The sequence below is a fragment of the Ranitomeya imitator genome, chromosome 3 (assembly GCF_032444005.1).
Source record: "Ranitomeya imitator isolate aRanImi1 chromosome 3, aRanImi1.pri, whole genome shotgun sequence".
NCBI classification, from domain to species: Eukaryota; Metazoa; Chordata; class Amphibia; order Anura; family Dendrobatidae; genus Ranitomeya; species Ranitomeya imitator.
Genome location: NC_091284.1, coordinates 710,844,712 through 710,865,560, shown reverse-complemented (window position 1 = coordinate 710,865,560; position 20,849 = coordinate 710,844,712).

Sequence of the window (20,849 nt, the reverse complement as noted above, 5' to 3'; positions counted from 1 at the left end):
GCATATTCTACTTTCACCTGAATAAGGTTACACTGTACTGTTCATTAGCCTAACTGTACTGGGGTTCAATTCATCAAATGTCACTGCATATTTCTTTGGTCCTTAGGACGCACTATCTGATGAGTAGTGGTCCTCCCTCTTAGTGCACAACACAGTATATAGCATGTCTGTCTGCCAACTATCAGACCTTAGATCTTACATTACTGAATGCTGCTCCCTATCTGACCCTCTATCAGGAAAGTCTTCTGTCATCCTTATAGCCACTCCCATTCTGGGCTAGTCCCACATATTAACTCTATCTATTTATCAACTGGGAGCATGAAAATTGTCAAACAGCTAAAATCACAATTAAACAGTGCAATGCACTATATAACCACAACAAACCTTCAAGGTGGGGTGTGGGCAGCAACTCCACTTCCTTACACTACTACTGTCAAAGGAATAAGAGGGGTTAAATATGTCTGGTCTTGGCATTTGCAGCAGGACCTGAGTTATGTGTAACAGCCAGTTCTTGCTGCAGATGACACGGTCACAACGTCTATGCCCATGCCATCCATTGTATATAGATGTACACCTGATTACTGGATATCACGTACAGTCTAGAAGTTCATTTCTGCCCATTTGTGGGAATAAGATCTTGTGTTTTGGTGCATTTTCATATGAAAAATATTGATCACGGGCCCAGCGCTTGACAAAGTCAGACACAACAATTGAACATTAAGAGTATCATTTTCACGCATAGAAACTCCAAACTTATGAGACCAGTTCTTGGAGCACATTACTTGGAAACAATTGTACCAGAAATAAGTCCAAATTCAGGCCAACAGGGACGGGTCCCATAAGAAATACAAAGAAGCAGCTGGTGAGACAGAAAAGAAACTTTTCTGGAAAAATAATTAGGACAGAAGCTTTAAACAAATTGAATCCACATGTGATTCCTGGAGTTCTGTGTAACAAATGCTCTATCGTAGAATGTGCTGGTAGTATTTTATTTGATCATTTTGACCCTCTCTGGCATTAGTTTTTTATGACTTCTTATTTTGCAAGAGGGTACTTTGTGTCAGTGCTTTGAATGATATAGCCCAACCCAATCTGTGCCCACGGTAACACATAAATATAGGAAGTACGTAATCAAGGAATCGTGTCAGTATTCATGGTACTATGAGTCATTAAAGTCTCATATTTCGCATTTTTAGGTAAAGGTACCGTCACACTAAGTGACGCTGCAGCGATACCGACAACGATCCGGATCGCTGCAGCGTCGCTGTTTGGTCGCTGGAGGGCTGTCACACAGACAGCTCTCCAGCGACCAACGATCCCGAGGTCCCCGGTAACCAGGGTAAACATCGGGTTACTAAGCACAGGGCCGCGCTTAGTAACCCGATGTTTACCCTGGTTACCATCCTAAAAGTAAAAAAACAAACGCTACATACTTACCTACCGCTGTCTGTCCTCGGCGCTCTGCTTCTCTGGTCTGGCTGTGAGCGCCGGGCAGCTGGAAAGCAGAGCGATGACGTCACCGCTCTGCTTTCCGGCCGCTGTGCTCACAGCCAGACCAGAGAAGCAGAGCGCCGAGGACAGACAGCGGTAGATAAGTATGTAGCGGTTGATTTTTTTTACTTTAACGATGGTAACCAGGGTAAACATCGGGTTACTAAGCGCGGCCCTGCGCTTAGTAACCCGATGTTTACCCTGGTTACCAGCGAAGACATCGCTGAATCGGTGTCACACACGCCGATTCAGCGATGTCTACGGGGAGATCCAGCGACGAAACAAAGTTCTGGACTTTCTTCCCCGACCAGCGACAGCACAGCAGGGGCCTGATCGCTGCTGCCTGTCACACTGGACGATATCGCTAGCGAGGACGCTGCAACGTCACGGATCGCTAGCGATATCGTCTAGTGTGATGGTACCTTAATGACATAGTTAAAGGGGAGTTAAAGGAAACGTACTGTATTATCAAAACATTTCTACAAGCTTAAGAACAGAAAAAGATGCTACCAGCTGACACTCTGGATAACATTAGGGTTAGAAAGCCATAAAATTGTTAGTGAAAGCCGTGGGATTTTGAGAGCTGTTGTAGACCATAGGAAGAGACAAAGCAGAGCATGGATCCAAGGACAGAACTTTGAGTTATGCCAACAAAGAGAGGAGAAGAAAATGAGGTGGTGTGTATGTGAAATACACTAAATGTATGGATGAGAAGGAAATGTATTTATAATTTATTGACTTATTTACTCTACATAGTGCCAATAATTCCATAATGCTTTACAGACATCATCATCACTGTCCCCATTGGAGCTCACATTCTAAATTCTCTATCGCTATGTCTTTGGAGTGTGGAAGGAAATCGGAGTACCAGGTGGAAACCCATTCAGAGAGAACATACAAACTCCTTGTAGATGTTGTCCTTGATGGGATTGGAAAGGACCAAGTATGTAATTCTAAATGCCCCATACAAAATAGATTAAAGGTGGCCAAACTTACTATTTTCAGTTAGGAAAGTTGACCATTTAAAGTGTATAGAGGCCTAGTGAATCTTCCCAATGTAATGCTAAGGTTTTTTGACCTTGAAGATAAGCAGAAACCAGCATACGTACCAGCATAAACTTGGGTTAGATAGGGACATTTAAGTCCAGACTCTCAGGAGAGCCTTGGTAAGTCTAAAATCAGTCAGGAATTCCTAATTTTGGGGGGCCCTGCCATGTGACATAAAATAAGACGAAAAACTTAAAACTTCATTTGCAGACACGGGTTTCTGGGGTTTTGCAAAGCAGGAGAACTAGTTGGCTGTGTACAATACTGCTTCATTTTGGTCTATGTCCAAAATTGACAGTCCTGGTAAAGTATTTACCAGAAGTGCCGGCACCATCTTACTTTTTTCTCTCTCTTTTGAAACCATGCAGATCTAAGTGTGCATGTGGAGAAGGGACTCAGTGCTTAAGATTCTGGCTCATCAAGTAATTGCCCAACCGCTATCTAAGGTAAATGGTCATCATAAGAGATTTTGTAATGGAAAAAAGGGTTCACAGTGCCAAAGAGGCAGAACAGTTCCAGAACAATTAGTAATGTTGTGAGACTCTAGAATTAACAGACAGTTAATGATTTTGGTTAAGAACGTATCAGCAATGTCTCCTTACCCTTATAAAAAAAAACGTTATATTGAGATATAAAGTGATGCATGAGGCAATATTACTATTCTTACAATTGACTAGATTGAAAACTTTGAGTAACAATTTACTGACTGGATTGCAATCAATCGATCATCACAGAAGTTAATAATATCAGCTGAGAGTCAGATACTGTACATTAAAGGGAGCCTGTCAAGCAGTATTGGCAATGCAAAGCTGACAGATATAGATCTGAGAATGAGAGATCTGCATAATTATATTGCAATAAGTGATAGCCTGACTTTTGAAATACAGATTTACTCCAGCGCCTGCCGTTCTTGTGAGTGATCAGGCGGTCGATCCTAGCTCTGATTTGCACACTGGTCTCTGTACTGAGCCCTTCCCAACCCATGCCACTCTGTGTTTGATTGATTGCAGTAGTGTCCGACCAGGAGACCATTACAGCCATCAATGAGGCGCAGAGGACGAGGAGTTGGGGAACAAATAGTACAGAGAACAATGTGCACTATAGAGTTAGGATCCAGCTCTTGTGTAGTTTCTGGAGTAATAGGCAACACTTACCTTAGTCTCTTACCTATCCATGTCAGTAGTTTTGCAGTGTCATAATGCAGCGCCCCAGAGATCTGGTGTTTGCAGTAACGTCGCTCTGCCACTAAGGGGAGTGATGGTACGTCTGATCGCACTAAAGGAGTTCATCTGACTAGGTATCACCAGCACACATTACACTTCACACTCCGGCCACTAGGGGAGCAAAAGGTTTTATTTATTAGGCCACTCCTCACACTGGTAAAACTAGGGGTTGGATAGGAAGTTAGTCAGAAGCTGACTGGGTTTGATTCAGGCAACATCCCGTGGCAGGGGGTGTTGCAGGGAGAAGATTCAGGGGGGTCCCTGCCAGGCGTGGGAACCTGGCGACAAGAACAGAACGTTATGGCACTACCCGTGGCGGTATCCTAAGAAAGAGACACGAAGCAAAGGATATTGTGGACAGTGAGAAACGAGATCAAGCACAAAGGAGAGCCAGTAGGAGTCATGCCCGGAGAACGGCAACATCCTACTGAGGCGCGTAGCCGGTGGCCGGAACACCGAGGAAGTAACTGACTCTATGCCTTACTTCAAACTCCGCAGGACAGTTAATTATAGGTTGGCTGTCTACCTTACATCACCTAAGCAGACATAGGGGGCAACGCGTGGAGAGGGGCGTCTCTAGGGTCCTGGAAGAACTCCGAGCCTACCCGTCAAACGCGTGTGTCCTAGCCATAACATACCTGGGGGACGGAGAACTAGAAAGATCTGGAACGAATTAGAAAGAACGAGAATAGAAGTTGTGAGAACTATCCCGAATGCTCAGCAGGGAAGCACTACAACACACAGGCGCTAGTGGTAAGCAACGATTTCCACCTGCAGAGGGGACTCTGGATGTGCCTTCAGACCGGCCGGTCTCAGACAGCCCTGTTAACTGTGCTCTGGATTGAGGATAAAGAGACTGCAACCCTGTGTCCTCGTTATTGTCTGCACCTCACATCATCACCACCTACACCACTGGGAAGCTCTGGGGACTCACTTCACCTGTGGGAAGGTATACCATCTAGCTGCCATCACATCACCCCAGCGGACCCCAAACAGTGTCGGTCACCCTGACCGAATACCACAGGTGGCGTCACAAAACCTTGACAGACTCGCACCCCCTTTCCTTGGACGCCCCTTAGCAGGGTCACGGACTGGGTCCAGCCACCGTGGCATCCCCAGAACTGAGCCAGCAGAAGACCGGTACCGAGTAACCCTGTAACCTATCCTTGGGATAGGTCATCAATGTCTGATCAGGGGACAAATGTGCAGTACACTATATAGTTAGCGAAGCTGTGTTGTGCAGCTCCGTAGCTGAGTAGTTCCAGCTACCGCCGACATCAGAAATAGCTCAATAGCAGGATACTAGGTGTCACACCACCACCGAGCAGACATTGATGACTTATCCTAAAGATATGCCATCAATGTAAAGTACTGGACAAACCTTTAACTGAATTTGGTGCCTTTTTCAACATGCACTAATGTAAGAAATGTGCTCCATCAACTGAAAAATATTTCTGCTATAATGTAAATCCCTTTTAACACACTGTTAGGGTTGGCGGAACGCACAGAGTATAAATATATGTAATAATAGGTGCGTTTGCAACCTGGGGTCCACCGTGCAGGAGAGGAACCTGCTGCTAGTAATTGGCTGCGGTATTAGCGAACTCTGTTACTTCACAGAATCGCTAGGATATGGAAATGCTGTGCCCTGTTAACCTCACAGAGGAACACAGCTACCAAGCAGAGCAAAACTGTGGTCATGCAGTCAGCATAGCACACAAACAACTCCTCACCGGAGGTGCTGGTATTCTAGGGGCTGATTTCAGCCAAAACCTGAGTCCAAACACACAAAGCTCCTCACCGAAGGTGCTGGTATTCTAGGGGCTTATTTCAGCCAACCCTGACCACATGCAAAAATGACCACACAGTAGCAAGGCTCAAAACATAGGTTGATACTAGCGCATGGCCGTGCGGCCATGCAAACCTTTTATAGCTGTAGCAGACAAGGACCTTCCTGGTGGTCCAATAGGAGCTGCTACAGGACCTGAGCATGTGACCCCAGACCTCCAATGGGAGGTCGTCCCGTGGGCATGCTCAGTATGGGAAAAGCGGGACTTAGTCCCAGAATGACCTGCTCGCTGATGAACATTGCTGGCTACAATGACAGAGCCTGGAAGGGCAGTAGTAACCAGTCGTCCAGTATCAGCCTGAGCCAGATGCTGGGACCGACGTCTCCACTGAGCAGGCTCCACTGCAGCTGGAGGAGAATGGGAGACCACAGCAGACATGGTTCGAGATTCCCCCTGTGCAGCAGCGGGAACTCAATACCTAACACACACTTGGCCATATCCCCTTCCCACTAAGTTCTGCCAATATTTCAAAAGTTTGGCAGAGATGACCGGAATTGCAAAATTTCAGTTTTTTTTTTTTACACTTAATTATGGAAAAGAACATTTGATGAATAGGGGCCTTAGTCTGAAAAAAAAATCTTCCCAATCTATGAAAATGATAACTTGTGGGCATCACCATCAACATTTACAATTTGTATTTGGTTGGCTTTTTATTTGGAATTCCTCAACCTCATTCAGATATCAGGTCAGTTTTTTTTCATGTAGGTTTCATCAGTGATTTTGGGCAAAGTTTCATCTGAGTTTTATCAGAGTTTAGTCCAAGTTTCATCAGTTTTTCTAGTATGTGAAAAAACAAAGTTTCTCGTGCTACTCCTTTCCAACAGTTATGGAAACAGGAACACATGGGCTACTTGCACAGTGAACAAGTCTGTATGATCATGTTCACACACCACCAAGAAACCTGAAGACACAAAAGAGAATAGTAAAACCAAAAACACTCAGTTTGAAAAAATGTTGCAGTAATCCGCAAGTGCTAGTAAAAGATGTAAAATACAGGGTATTTGGTTGATACGTTTTTTGCAAAAAATGTATACTAAGCTGCTCTACCAATCTTCACGGTATACCCTTATCAGAGCAGTCCTAACTAATGTATGCAATCCCTATCTGATGTATTTAAAAACCTGATCATCTGTATATAACCTGTGTGAACAGGGTTCAGAGAGGAAAGATCCATGTGTGCATACAGGGTAGAACAGCTTTTGTGCAGATAGCCCAAGAGGAGTGGTGGAACTCCCCAGTCTTGTAGACACAAGAGAACAATTATGGAAACAGGAACACATGGGCTACTTGCACAGTGAACAAGTCTGTATGATCATGTTCACACACCACCAAGAAACCTGAAGACACAAAAGAGAATAGTAAAACCAAAAACACTCAGTTTGAAAAAATGTTGCAGTAATCCGCAAGTGCTAGTAAAAGATGTAAAATACAGGGTATTTGGTTGATACGTTTTTTGCAAAAAATGTATACTAAGCTGCTCTACCAATCTTCACGGTATACCCTTTGAAAAAATGTTCCTGTTTCCATAATTAACCCTGTTCACACAGGTTATATACAGATGATCAGGTTTTTAAATACATCAGATAGGGATTGCATACATTAGTTAGGACTGCTCTGATAAGGGTATACCGTGAAGATTGGTAGAGCAGCTTAGTATACATTTTTTGCAAAAAACGTATCAACCAAATACCCTGTATTTTACATCTTTTACTAGCACTTGCGGATTACTGCAACATTTTTTCAAACTGAGTGTTTTTGGTTTTACTATTCTCTTTTGTGTCTTCCTTTCCAACAGTCTGTGAAAATTGTACCGCACTTTCATAGCATCTGAGTGCTGTTTGATTTTTTTTCTCATGGACCGATCCAATTTTTTCAGGGACTCATAGACTTTCATTGCCAACTTTGATCAGACACGGAACAAAATTGGACATGTCTCCCTGATTTTGCGCAGATCACTTTTTTTTGCGAAAATTCACAGATGTGGGAATGACTCCATTCACTATTATAGATACAAGTGTTATCCGTGAAAGCATAAATGAAAGTGCAAGAGGAAATGTAGAAAGGTGATGATTATGAAATAAAAATTTAAATTAAATTCTAAAAGGTGCATTTTATTTTTTTGCATGAAATCATTATGTGATGTATATTAGTTTGATTTTACAAATATTTTAAATAATGTTAAATGAATACCATAAGGCAGATGAAGAATATAAAGAACTTGTGCTTTTTGGTAGATAAAGAAACGTATGTCTTTAGTATAAGGTACGTCACTGTATAGAATGACTAAGTCAAGGGCTAACGAAATATGTGAGAAAACAAACAAAGACGACAGAAAATGTAGACAAGTTTGGTTCCTAGTGCTTTCGGATGAATCCATTGCTAAATAAATACAACTGCTATTTATGAAGCCTAGACTGTTCTTTCTACAGGAATCACGGTTAATCAACTCAGTCATTAGTGAGATTAGTCCAGGATGGTGGTACGTGAATTTCCAGGCTTTAGTTGTACAGTTACTTATATTAATGCTTTGCACAATCACATAACATATGATATGAGTGCATATGGGTGTAATAAAGGAGATACCCTCTCTTCCCCCCCAGTTGTAAAGTACTCGGGGCACCCTCGCTATCTTAATTCCGAGAATGAGTGTACAGATTAACCCCTTAGTGACCGAGCCAAATTTTTGAAATCTGACCAGTGTCACTTTATGTGGTAATAACTCTGCAACACTTCAACAAATCCCAGTGATTTTGAGATTGTTTTTTCGTGACACATTATACTTTATGATAATGGTAAATTTAGTTCAACATTTTTTGTGTTTATTTATAAAAAATATCAAAAATTTTAGAAAAATGTTAAAAAATTAGCAATTTTCTAAATTTGAATGATTATCCCTTTAATCCAGATAGTCATACAACAGCAAACCATTAATAAATAACATTTCCCACATGTCGGCTTTACATCAGGACCATTTGTAAAATGTTATTTTATTTTGTTAGCATTTTAGGAGGTTTAAAAATGTAGCAACAATTTTTCATTTTTTCAAAGAAATTTACAAAATTTAATTTTTTAGGGACTTATCCATGTTTGAAGTGACTTTAGGGGTCCCATATATTGGGAAACCCACAAACGTGATACCATTTTAAAAACAGCACCCCCTAACATATTGAAAACTGCTGTCAGGTAGTTTATTAACCCTTCAGGTGCTTTACAGGAATTAATGCAAAGTGGTATGACAGAAATGAAAATGTGTATTTTTACCACCTAAATGTTGCTAACTTCTAAACAGATTACTACAGCCGTCAGACTCTAAGGCCACTATTTGGTCATGAATTGCCATGGCAAACATCAGGACAACAAAATCATGATCTGAGGGCACCAATTGTGACAAAGAAGAAGCCCCCACACTCTGTTAACCATTTATAATGATGTAGTCACTATTGACAGCAGCATCTAAGGAGTTAAACAGATTTAGATGGTGCAAATACTGATCGTGGCTGGTACAGCAAGTTGTCAGCTATAGTGTACAACCAACAGATGCTGGATTGTCATCTGTATGGGGAGGCTATTCTCTTATATCTCAGGTCAGTTAAAAGACGTATTGGCGGTCATTAAGGGGTTAAATATAATTTACAATAGCATCAGAGATAGAGGTTTATCAATCACAGGACCCATATTTCAAAGTACTACTAAGTCAATATTTAACCCTTTCAGCCTCGAGCCTGATTTCACCTTCCTGACCAGGCCTAATTTTGCAAATCTGACCAATGTCACTTTATGTGGTAATTATTCTGGAACGCTTCAATGGATTCCAAAATATTTAGAATTGAGAGTCCTTAGTAGTTGATACCTTTTAATGGCAAACTGAAAAGATGGTAACAAATTGCAAGCTTTCAAGACTACACAGGTCTCTTCATCAGGCATAGACTAAGAGAAATTCTGGAGAATCACATATTTATGCACAACACATCACAGAAAAAAAACAAAAGCATGGATAAGACAGGTGACATGAAGCAGAATTACCATGAGTGATAAAGTTATGTCCATAAATATTGGACCATTTCTTAGATAAGGAATGTTTTATTGTCCTCTGATTTGGGTCTGGTTCTGTTGTGATGACCCCACATGGACTGAGGGGCAAATTCCTTAGTTCCTTAGTTGATGTAAAACGACAAATCCATGCGGCACATTCATTCCTGCACTAAGACTGTCAAAGATCATCATCAGTTTATATTCCCATATTCTTCTGTCTCTTTGAGATTTGAAGTTACCTTTTAAAACAAGTAATTTCATGTCTATAATGTTATGATTGGGGAGACAAAAATGTATTGCCACAGGTAGATCCATTCTTTTTTTTCTTATTGTGTGGCGGTGAGAATTCATTCTTGTTCTAAGCTTTTGCCCTGCCCCCCACATACAGACCCCCAGTTGGACATTTAGTACAAATAATTAGATACATCACATTAGAAGTGACGCAGCTGAAAGTACCTTGTATCTTGAAGTCCTGATGTGAACTGGGGATCTTTATCTTGCCCGTGGTCATTATAAATGGACAGGTTTTAAATTTTTTCTGATTGCAAGAAAAGGTACCTGCAGCTGTTGGAGAGGACAGGGAGCTTTTGACAATGATGCTTCTTAGATTTGGGGGCTGCCTAAAACACAGTAATGGGGGGTCTGGAAAAATGGATTGTAAGCGGGCATCTTTTTGTAGTAAAGGTTGTAATTTCCGTGCAGCTCCCCTTAGCACCTCCAGATTTGGATTGTAGGTAACTACTAGAGGTACCCGGTTATTTTCTTCTTTTTCTTCTTTTTCTTCTTTGTAATGTAGCAGGTGATTCCTTGATATTCTGGTGGCTCTTATAATCTGGTTTTCAGTTGTTCTTGGATGGTAGCCCTGATTCAAAAAGGTCTTTCTGAGGCGACCAAGGTGTTCATCCCTATCCATTGGGTTGGAACATATATGATTGTATCTGATGGCTTGGCTGTAGACAGTAGAGTTTTTTATGTGTTTTGGATGGAAACTGTCCCATTTAATGTATGTTGGACGGTCGAGTGGCTTCTGATACAGGGATGTCTCTATTTTATTGTTCTGCAGCTTAATGATGGTGTCAAAAAAGTTAATTTCAGTACAGGAGTAGTTGAGTGTCAAGTTGATGGTAGGATGAAATTGATTAACTGTTCATGGAACGTCTTTAGCTGTGGCTCAGACTCCGTCCAGATGATTAAAATGTCATCAATGTAGCAGTAGTAAGTGAGAGGCCTGATGGGATATGAGGACAAAAGTCACTTTCAAGCTTGGCCATGAAAAGATTTGCATACTGTGGAGCCATTTTACTTCCTATTGCTGTGCCAGTCTCCTGTAGATAGATCTTGTTGTCAAATTCAAAGTAATTGTGGGTGAGGATGAATTTTATAAGCTTCACCACAGAATCCTCATCAGTCCCTGTGTTTTCCAGGAAGAATTTGCAGGCATTTAATCCATCCTGGTGTGGGATATTGGAGTACAAATATTCCACATCCATGGTGGCCAGGATGGTTCCTTCTGGTAGAGGACCTGTTGCTGATAGTTTATTCAATAGGTCAGTTGTGTCCTGAATGAAGCTGGGTGTATCCTTTACCAGGGATTAAGAATACCCTCTACCCATCCAGATACCTGCTCAGTAAGGGTGCCCACACATGAAATAATTGGTCTTCCTGGATTTCTAGATTTGTGGACTTTGGGAAGCATGTAGAATGTCCCTGTTCTTGGACTTTCTGGTATCAGGTCATCGGCTCCTGTGGATTTGTCAGGTAGACAAGATACCAATTTGTTTAGTTCCTTGTAATAGTCCTGTGTAGGATCCGACTCCAATTTTTTGTAGTAGCATGTGTCCATAAGTTGTCTGTTTGCATCCTTCATATAGTTTGAATGATGTGTTCATCATGACTATTACACCACCCTTGTCAGCAGGTTTGATGATGATTTCTTTGCTGGTTTTCAGAGACCCTATGGCCTTTCTCTCCTGGGCACTGATGTTGGCTGCTTGTCTCCTGTTAGTATCTATGATGGTGGATTTTATCAAATGTCTCAAGGAGTCTATATATTTATCCAAATGAGGGTTGCGTCCAGGTGGAGGTGTCCAGTCTGACCTCTTCTTTGTTGTTAGGATCCCTTTTCCTTCAGTCCAGGTGGGTTCTGAATCTTCTGTATCATTAAAATATTCCCTCAGGCGCAGTCTCCTGAAAAAATGTTCCATATCACTGCAGAGTTCAGTTTTATTCAGGGCCTTAGGACAAAATGAGAGTCCTCTGGAAAGCACGGCCAGCTCCACTTTGTTGGGTTTATAATCTGAGAGATTAATGACACAGATGCTTGTCAGGTTTTGGCTTTGTTTTGTATCTGTTTGTATAGAGTCCTAAATTGAGGCGCAATCTGTGTAGTTTCTTTTCCATGTTATGAATCAGAAGGGCTCGTAGTTTGTTGTAGCATTGTTGTAATCTTTGTTCTGTGTCTTCTGTAAGTATTTTCCTCAGAGTTTCAAATTGCCCTTGAACTTTATTCCTTATGCTGTAGCCAGGGCCGTATTTGCCACTAGGCACTTGAGGGCACGTGCCTAGGGCGGCGGGATGCGGGGGGGCGCCCTTGAGCTAGGTTTTTTCCTTTTTTTTTTTTTTTTTATTTTATAAAACTCCGGGGTCAAGTTTCCGCCCCCCCTCCTCCCTCCCCCCTTCCCGCCCCCCCCTCCTCCCTCCTTCCCGCCCCCTTCCCTCCCTCCCTGAAGACGTAATACTCACCTTCCTCCAGCGGTGGCTGCAACTGCGTCTCAGCGCCGTCCTGTCTTCAGCGGTCACATGGTACCGATCATTAAGGGTGATGAATATGCGCATATTCATCACCCTTAATTAGCGCTACCATGTGACCGCTGAAGACAGGAAGGAAGACGCTGAGATGCCAGGAAGTTCTGTGCTGCGCGCCGGTGAGAGGTAAGTATGACAGGGAAAAAAGTGGGGTGCCGTGCACACAGGGGAGGAGGATGGGGAGCCATGCATACAGGGGAGAAGGATGGGGAGCCGTGCATACAGGGGAGAAGGATGGGGAGTCGTGCATACAGGGGAGAAGGATGGGGAGCCGTGCACACAGGGGAGAAGGATGGGGAGCCGTGCATACAGGGGAGAAGGATGGGGAGCCGTGCATACAGGGGAGAAGGATGGGGAGTCGTGCATACAGGGGAGAAGGATGGGGAGCCGTGCACACAGGGGAGAAGGATGGGGAGCCATGTACACAGGGGAGAAGGATGGGGAGCCGTGCACACAGGGGAGAAGGATGGGGAGCCGTGCACACAGGGGAGAAGGATGGGGAGCCGTGCACACAGGGGAGAAGGATGGGGAGCCGTGCACACAGGGGAGAAGGATGGGGAGCCATGTACACAGGGGAGAAGGATGGGGAGCCGTGCATACAGGGGAGAAGGATGGGGAGCCGTGCACACAGGGGAGAAGGATGGGGAGCCGTGCACACAGGGGAGAAGGATGGGGAGCCGTGCACACAGGGGAGAAGGATGGGGAGCCATGTACACAGTGGAGAAGGATGGGGAGCCGTGCACACAGGGGAGAAGGATGGGGAGCCGTGCACACAGGGGAGAAGGATGGGGAGCCATGTACACAGGGGAGAAGGATGGGGAGCCGTGCATACAGGGGAGAAGGATGGGGAGCCGTGCACACAGGGGAGAAGGATGGGGAGCCGTGCACACAGGGGAGAAGGATGGGGAGCCGTGCACACAGGGGAGAAGGATGGGGAGCCATGTACACAGGGGAGAAGGATGGGGAGCCGTGCACACAGGGGAGAAGGATGGGGAGCCGTGCACACAGGGGAGAAGGATGGGGAGCCGTGCATACAGGGGAGAAGGATGGGGAGCCATGAACGCAGGGGAGAAGGATGGGGAGCCATGAACGCAGAGTGGGAGGATGGGGGAGCCATGAACGCAGGGGAGAAGGATGGGGGAGCCATGAACGCAGGGGAGAAGGATGGGGAGCCATGAACGCAGAGTGGGAGGATGGGGGAGCCATGCTTGCAGGGGAGAAGGATGGGGGAGCCATGAACGCAGGGTGGGAGGATGGGGGAGGCATGAACGCAGTGTGGGAGGATGGAGTATAAATATGGAGTATAAATACTGGGCCCTATAAGGGGGACACAGTGTGAGAGGACAGTGTGAAGAGGGGACTGGTATAGAAAGGAGAGGACAGTGTGAAGAGCATGTACCATAAGAGGGACAGTGTGGGGGTCATACTTTGTGCAGACAATATAGTGAGGGGCAATTTTTTATTTGGGAGCATTATAATGACACTTGTATCTTTAAGGGCGTCATGTGGAGACTTTCTGCAAAAGAGCGGCGAAGATGGAAGTCTGCAGAGACGGCTGTGGATGAGAAAACTCATCATGGGATCTGGACAAGATGAAGAAAAGGAGAACGGCTCCAGAGGCGACGTCATCTATCAGGTACCTGGATGTAAATGTTATTTGTGATGCTAACTCTCATGTTTTTATATATGTTAGGAGATTTAAAGGGACACTGTCACCTGAATTTGGAGGGAACAATTTTCAGCCATAGGGGTGGGGTTTTCGGGTGTTTGATTCACCCTTTCCTTACCCGCTGGCTGCATGCTGGCTGCAATATTGGATTGAAGCTCATTCTCTGTCCTCCGTAGTACATACTGTACCTGCACAATCTGCAATCTTGCCTTGCGCAGGCGTGTACTATGGAGGACAGAGAATGAGCTTCAATCCAATATTGCAGCCAGCATGCAGCCAGCGGGTAAGGAAAGGGTGAATCAAACACCCGAAAACCCCACCCCTATGGCTGAAAATTGTTCCCTCCAAATTCAGGTGACAGAGTCCCTTTTAAAGGGGATGTCCAGGCTTGTGATGAGTCTGCAGTCATTCTTTGTGACTGCAGACTTCTGAATTCTCACAGTGCACACTGCACGCTGTCAGGATTCTCTCATGCTGGGGATTTACATTAATGCGATCACGTGCTGACTAGACATGCGTGACCTCCGTCAATGAAAATGAACTGAGCGAGGCCGGGCACATCTAGTCAGAATGTGGTCAGAAGTCTACAAATCACATACTTGTGCTGACATGACTGTCCACCGGCAAGGGAGAATCCTAAAAGTGCAGTGCATGCGTTGTGAGAATTCAGAAGCTGCGATGTCAGGATTCAGCTCTGCAAGTTCCAGTAGTCGTCACATGGACACGTCACTCATATGCGATTTTTCAGACTTAGGGTGTGTGTCCACGTTCAGGATTGCATCAGGATTTGGTCAGTATTTTACATCAGTATTTGTAGCCAAAACCAGGAGTGGGTGATAAATACAGAAGTGGAGCATATGGTTCTATTATAGTTTTCCTCTAATTGTTCCACTCCTGGTTTTGGCTACAAATACTGATGAAAAATCATGACCAAATCCTGATGCAATCCTGAACGTGGACACATACTCTTATGGTCCTGCGACATCGAGCTTCTCTTCTGCTTCTCTTAGTTTTTCACTGAACATTGAGAGCATTAGGGAGAGGAGCTCGTGGGCACATGACTGAGTGTGCAAATCACATATGTCCTTGGCGGAGGGGGGGCACCAAAATGAATTCTTTCCCCGGGTGCCAGAAACCCTAGATACACCTCTGCTGGTATGCTACTGCGAGCGGTGATTACCGGGTGCGGTGGAGGGTGGTCTGTGCACAGGCAGTGAGGCAGGGACTGAGGGTGTGCACAGAGAGGATGGAGACCCGGAGACTGCCCGTCCCAGTCTACGCCGTAGCCTAGAGCCCTCATTATCATAGGAATATGGCAGTTAATAAATTGCTTTTCTGAAGCTTTATAGTGTAGTTTTAGGTCAGGGAGGGTTGGATAGGGATGAGCTAGCAAGGTGCAGGGACAGGTAATGATGGCTACTTGCGAACATGTGCGGCAATTGCGGTTTTGCACTTACGATGATACATAAAACACTGCTAGTAGTGTTTTTTTCTCATTGCTGCAAGTACCGCATTTGCCGGATGGCGGCAAAACCGCAAGAGCCGCACATGTCTGTAAGTCCCATAGGGAATGAATGAGGCCGAACGCAGTGTTGCCCTAAGTGATCCATTACGCGGCAGATGCGGAAAAACTGTCGGATCTGCTGCAAAAGGCGACTTTCACATCAGCGATTTTTGCCAAAGTCACTGCCGATAGTGTCATACTCACCAAAGGGGGAGGCAGCACTAAAAGTGCCTAGGGCAGCAGAAACTCTAAATACGGCCCTGGCTGTAGCAGACATGCAAAAGGAGATTCCTTAATCTCTCAGAAGTCCTGTGACTCAGGTTTTGTGCATAATGGGTATTGTAGGTATGAAGTATCGGGTTTGTAATTCAGAGTGATTCCAGTGATTCCAGAATTGCTTTTTGAGACACATTGTACTTTGTGTTAGTGGTAAATTTAGGTTACTTTTTTATTTTTGCATTCATTTGTGAAAATATCGCAATTTTCAAACTTCCAATTTTTATATCCCTAAAAATTCTAGTCCTGTAGTACAAAATCATTAATAAATAACATTTACCACTTGTCTACTTTATATCAGCATCATTTTTTAAACATTTTTTTTAATTAGGAAGTTAGAAGGGTTAAAAAATTATCAGCAATTTCTCATTTTTCCAACAAAATTTACAAAATCATTTTTTTAGGTACCGCATCATGTTTAAGGGGCCTATATGACAGAAAATACCTAAAAGTGACACCATTTTAAAAACTGCTCATCTCGATATGCAAGAAGTTGATTAAGGCTACTCTCACACTGGCGTTTTTTGCCAGACGTCGCAATGCGTCGTTTATGGCAAAAAACGCATCCTGCAAAGTTGTTTGCAGGATGCGTTTTTACCCCATAGATTAACATTGGCGACGCATTGCGACGCTTTGCCACACGTCGCAACCGTCGTGCGACGGTTGCGCCGTGTTGTGGCGGACCGCCGGGAGCAAAAAACGTTAAATGTAACGTTTTTTGCTCCTGACGGACCACTTTTTCCGACCGCGCATGCGCGGCCGGAACTCCGCCCCCACCTCCCCGCACCTCACAATGGGGCAGCGGATGCGCCGGAGAAATGCATCCGCTGCACCCGTTGTGCAGTGCGTCAAACGCTAGTGTCGGAATCTCTGCCCGACGCATTGCGACGGGGAGATTCCGACGCTAGTGTGAAAGTAGCCTAAGCCTTCTGGTGCTTCATAGGAATTAGAGCATTGTGGAAGGGAAAAATTAAAATTTTTACTTTTTCTGACAAAAATGTTGCTCAAATTTTGCATTTTTACTAGGGTAACAGGAGAAAGTGCACAACAAATTGTATGGTCAATTTTATCTTGCTAACCTTGTGAAATTGAAATATTTGGGGTTAAAGCAACATTTTTGTGGTAAAAAAAATTTTTTTTTCATTTTCACAGCCCACCTTATAAAATTATGTGAAGCACTTGTGCGTTCAAGGTACTCATCACACATCACACGTTTTCCCCCCTTCGCCTTGTGTGAACAAAAGGCCCTTTAATTGCACTATCCACAGGGACTAAAAGGGTTTTGGACCCTTTAAGATTCTACAGTGCCTCAACGAAGTGGGAAGGAGGGGATGCGAAAAAGTGCACAAAACAAGACTGGGGGAAGGAACAAAAACTCTTGGGCTGTTGTGGCGGGCAAAACCATGGATTCCCATTTCACACAGGGCCTTCTGCCTATGAGAACACAGAGCAGTTACTTTTTCTCTGTAAGGTGCAGCGAGTTTTAGGTGAAGACTTATGTAACTGTAAAAAAAAAATCTCTTTATTGAAAAATAAAAGCTGCTCAATGAATGAATGATATGGATAATAAAGATGGTTTTGCTTGTAGACAAGATTCATAAATTTGCCGCTATCATTTCTAGTTGTTATAAGAACAGTGATATACTGTATAGTAGGGGAGATATGCTGAGCAAGAGAAATTGGATGAGACTCTGGTATCATGGGACATAACATCTATATTAGGTTATGATCTCACGCAGAGTTTTTGGTCCATTTTTTGCAGCCAAAACCTGCTAACTTGGCAGTCAAAACACTGCTTTAAAACGGGTATTTTTTCTCCGTCTTTGCAGCTTTTTTTGGGTGCAGATTGCATGTGTTCTTTATCTATAGTACATGTTTAACCCCTTTCTGACATCCAACGTACTATCCCGACCATGTGACCCTAGCCCGTATGACTATGGATGGGATAGTATGTCATGCCCTTTAATACGACACTGCGACTTAAGTTGTGGTGATCGCATTAAAATTCCAACGCCATCTTACCTGGAGAAAGATGGTGTCAGCATCCTAAGGCCTGTCTACGCCCACCCAGCCTCCCGATCGCTGTGATTGGCTGTTCAATTCTGAACAGCCAATTGCAGCCTTTCTCATTGTTTCAGCCAATCAGATTGGCTGAAACAGTGAGGTCCCAGGCTACGATCGAGTACTGATGTACTCGATCCTAGGCCGGTGCCTGGCAAGCTGCTCAGATTGGTGCGATCGATGATCACGCCAATCCCAGGGCACAGCAGCAGTGTTACCGTGCAGTGCACTGCCGGTTCCTGCCTGGATCGGTGCTGTAATAGCACCGATCCTAGGCCAGTGCCTAGGTCAGGCCTAGTTAGGCCTGCAGCTGCTGATTGGCACGATCAATGTAATCATCGATTGCGCCAATCACAGGGCACAGCAGCGGTGAGACAGGGCTGTGACCTGCCGGTGACATGCCGGTGACATGCCTAGGATCAGAGCTGTGAACTAGTCCGGTGCCTAGCAACACCGCCGTCACCAGGGGCACCTCTGATTGGTGGGATCGATGTGATCATCGATCCCACCAATGACAGGTCACAGCAGCGGTGTGACCGCTCTGTAACCTGTCTCTAACCTGTCTGTGACCACTCTGCAGGAATCCTCACACTAGCTGAGGATTCCTCCAGAGAGGTCACACTGCCAGATCTCCTCCTGTGATGGCCTTGTGGCGCCACAGAAGCCTGTGACACCACAATTCCTGCTGAGGAACGAAGACAGAAGAAAGAAGAGAGACTACAACCGTAAGTGATAATCCCTGATCTCTGCCCAATCTCTCTTCATCCACCCTAATCCCCATCCCACCTTCCCTTTCCCCCTCTTTTTACCCCCATCCACCCCCCCTTTGCGCTGCCTCTGTGCGCACATTTAGTAGCCGCCTAGCGTTGATTGGTGATGCAGTTCACCGATCAACACTCGTGCTCGCTTTTCTTTTTCACCCCCCCTTTGAGCTGCCGAGCGTTGATTGGTGACGCAGTTCACCGATTAACACTTATGCTCGCTTTTCTTTTTCACCCCCCTCCGTGTGCACATCCAGCAACCGCCGAACTTTGCTAAGTGACACAGTTCACTTATCAGAGCTTGTGCCTGCCATTCTCCTTTTTTTTTCAACCCCCCTTGCACCACCCCTGTGCGCACACCCAGCAGCCGACAAACTTTGCTAAGTGACACAGTTCACTTATCAGAGCTTGTGCCTGCCGTTTCCCTTCTTTTTTTCACCCCCTTGCTCCACCCCCGTGTGCACATCCATCAGCCGCCGAACTTTGATAAGTGACGCAGTTCACTTATCAGAGCTCTCATGCCTGCCGTTTTCCTTTTTTTTCCACCTCCCTTTGCACCACCCCTGTGCACATATCCAGCAGCCGCTGAATTTTGATAAGTGACACAGTTCACTTATCAGAGCTAGGGCCTGCTGTTTTAGACTTTTCTTTTTACAGGCATTTTTTTCTCCCTATTGGCTTTTTTTCTTTTTTCTTTTTCAGACAGGTTTGCACCAATCACTATCCCCCCCCACACACACATACAGTTATAAAAAAAAGTACACACAATGCACCATATTCACAAAAAAATGTCCCCCTGTCATGTTCACGCCAACAGCACTATTCAATGGAGGAGATATATTCTTTCCTTGCCTCCGACACTGATAGCGAGGGAGTGAATCCCACATTTCTTTACTTTTCGGATTCTTCATCCTCTGCCTCTTCCTCCTCCTCATCGTCCTCCTCGGGTCCTGCGGAACCACCACACAGATGTCCCAGGACAGACGATGAGGCAGTGCCCACTCCTGAAGATGAACCAGCGCACCTCTCTTCGGACCACGTATGGACCTCGCCCCCTCCCCCCCCCCCCCCCTGAAAATTATGAGCCACTGATTCCTGATTTTGTGGCAGAATCAGGAATCAAGTTTGACACCACCGGCCTCACAGGAATAGACTTTTTCAAAGTCTTTTTCTCTGAGGATTTTATTAACCTCATGGTGGAGCAAACTAATTTGTACGCTCGGTAATTTTTGGTGCAAAACGCCGGTTCATCATTTTCTAACTGGTCTCCTGATGCCATTTTTGGGTCTGGTCCTGTATATGGGGATCCTAAAGAAGCCAGAACTTCAGCAATATTGGAGTGTTGATATTTTATACAACACTCCAGTGTTCTGAATGGTCATAGCCTGGATGCATTTTGAGGCCATCCACAAATTCCTGCATCATGCCGATAATGCACAGTGTCCCTCACGAGATGACCCCAACTTTGACCGTCTGTTCAACGTTCGGCTGGTCATCGAACACTTCAGCAAAAAGTTTGCTGAAGTGTACATGCCCCAAAGGGACATCTGCGTGGATGAGTCCTTGGTTCATTTTAAGGGAAGGCTCTGATTCCATCAGTACCTGCCCAACAAGAGGGCCAGGTATGGAATCAAACTCTATAAGCTGTGTGAGAGTACCTCAGGGTACACCTGAGGCCTCCTGAAAACGCTACTTGGGCAGATACTCAGACAGCAGAGCCCAAAGTAGCAACCACCTGCTGGTGGTCAAGTACAAGGACAAGAGGGATGTCCTTCTCTTGCCACCCTGGCAAGCTCCCTCAGCACTGTACAAGGTACCTCTACACAGGTCAGAAAACCGGACTGTGTACTGGGGTACAACAAAAACATGGGGGGAAGTTGATCTCTCCGATCAACTCCTCCAAACTTGCAGTGCTTTGAGAAAGGCCAAGGTGTGATACAAAAAGCTCTCCATGCACATCATACAAATGGCAATTCTCAGCGCTTTCCTGGTGTCATGATTTGCATGCCACACCAATACATCGTACCTTCACTTCCAGGAGGTAGTGGTTAAGGCCCTGATATTTCGCACTCGGGAAGGAGCAGGCCCCAGTATCACCTGGAAATGAAGGTGCTTGTATTGTACCAGGTC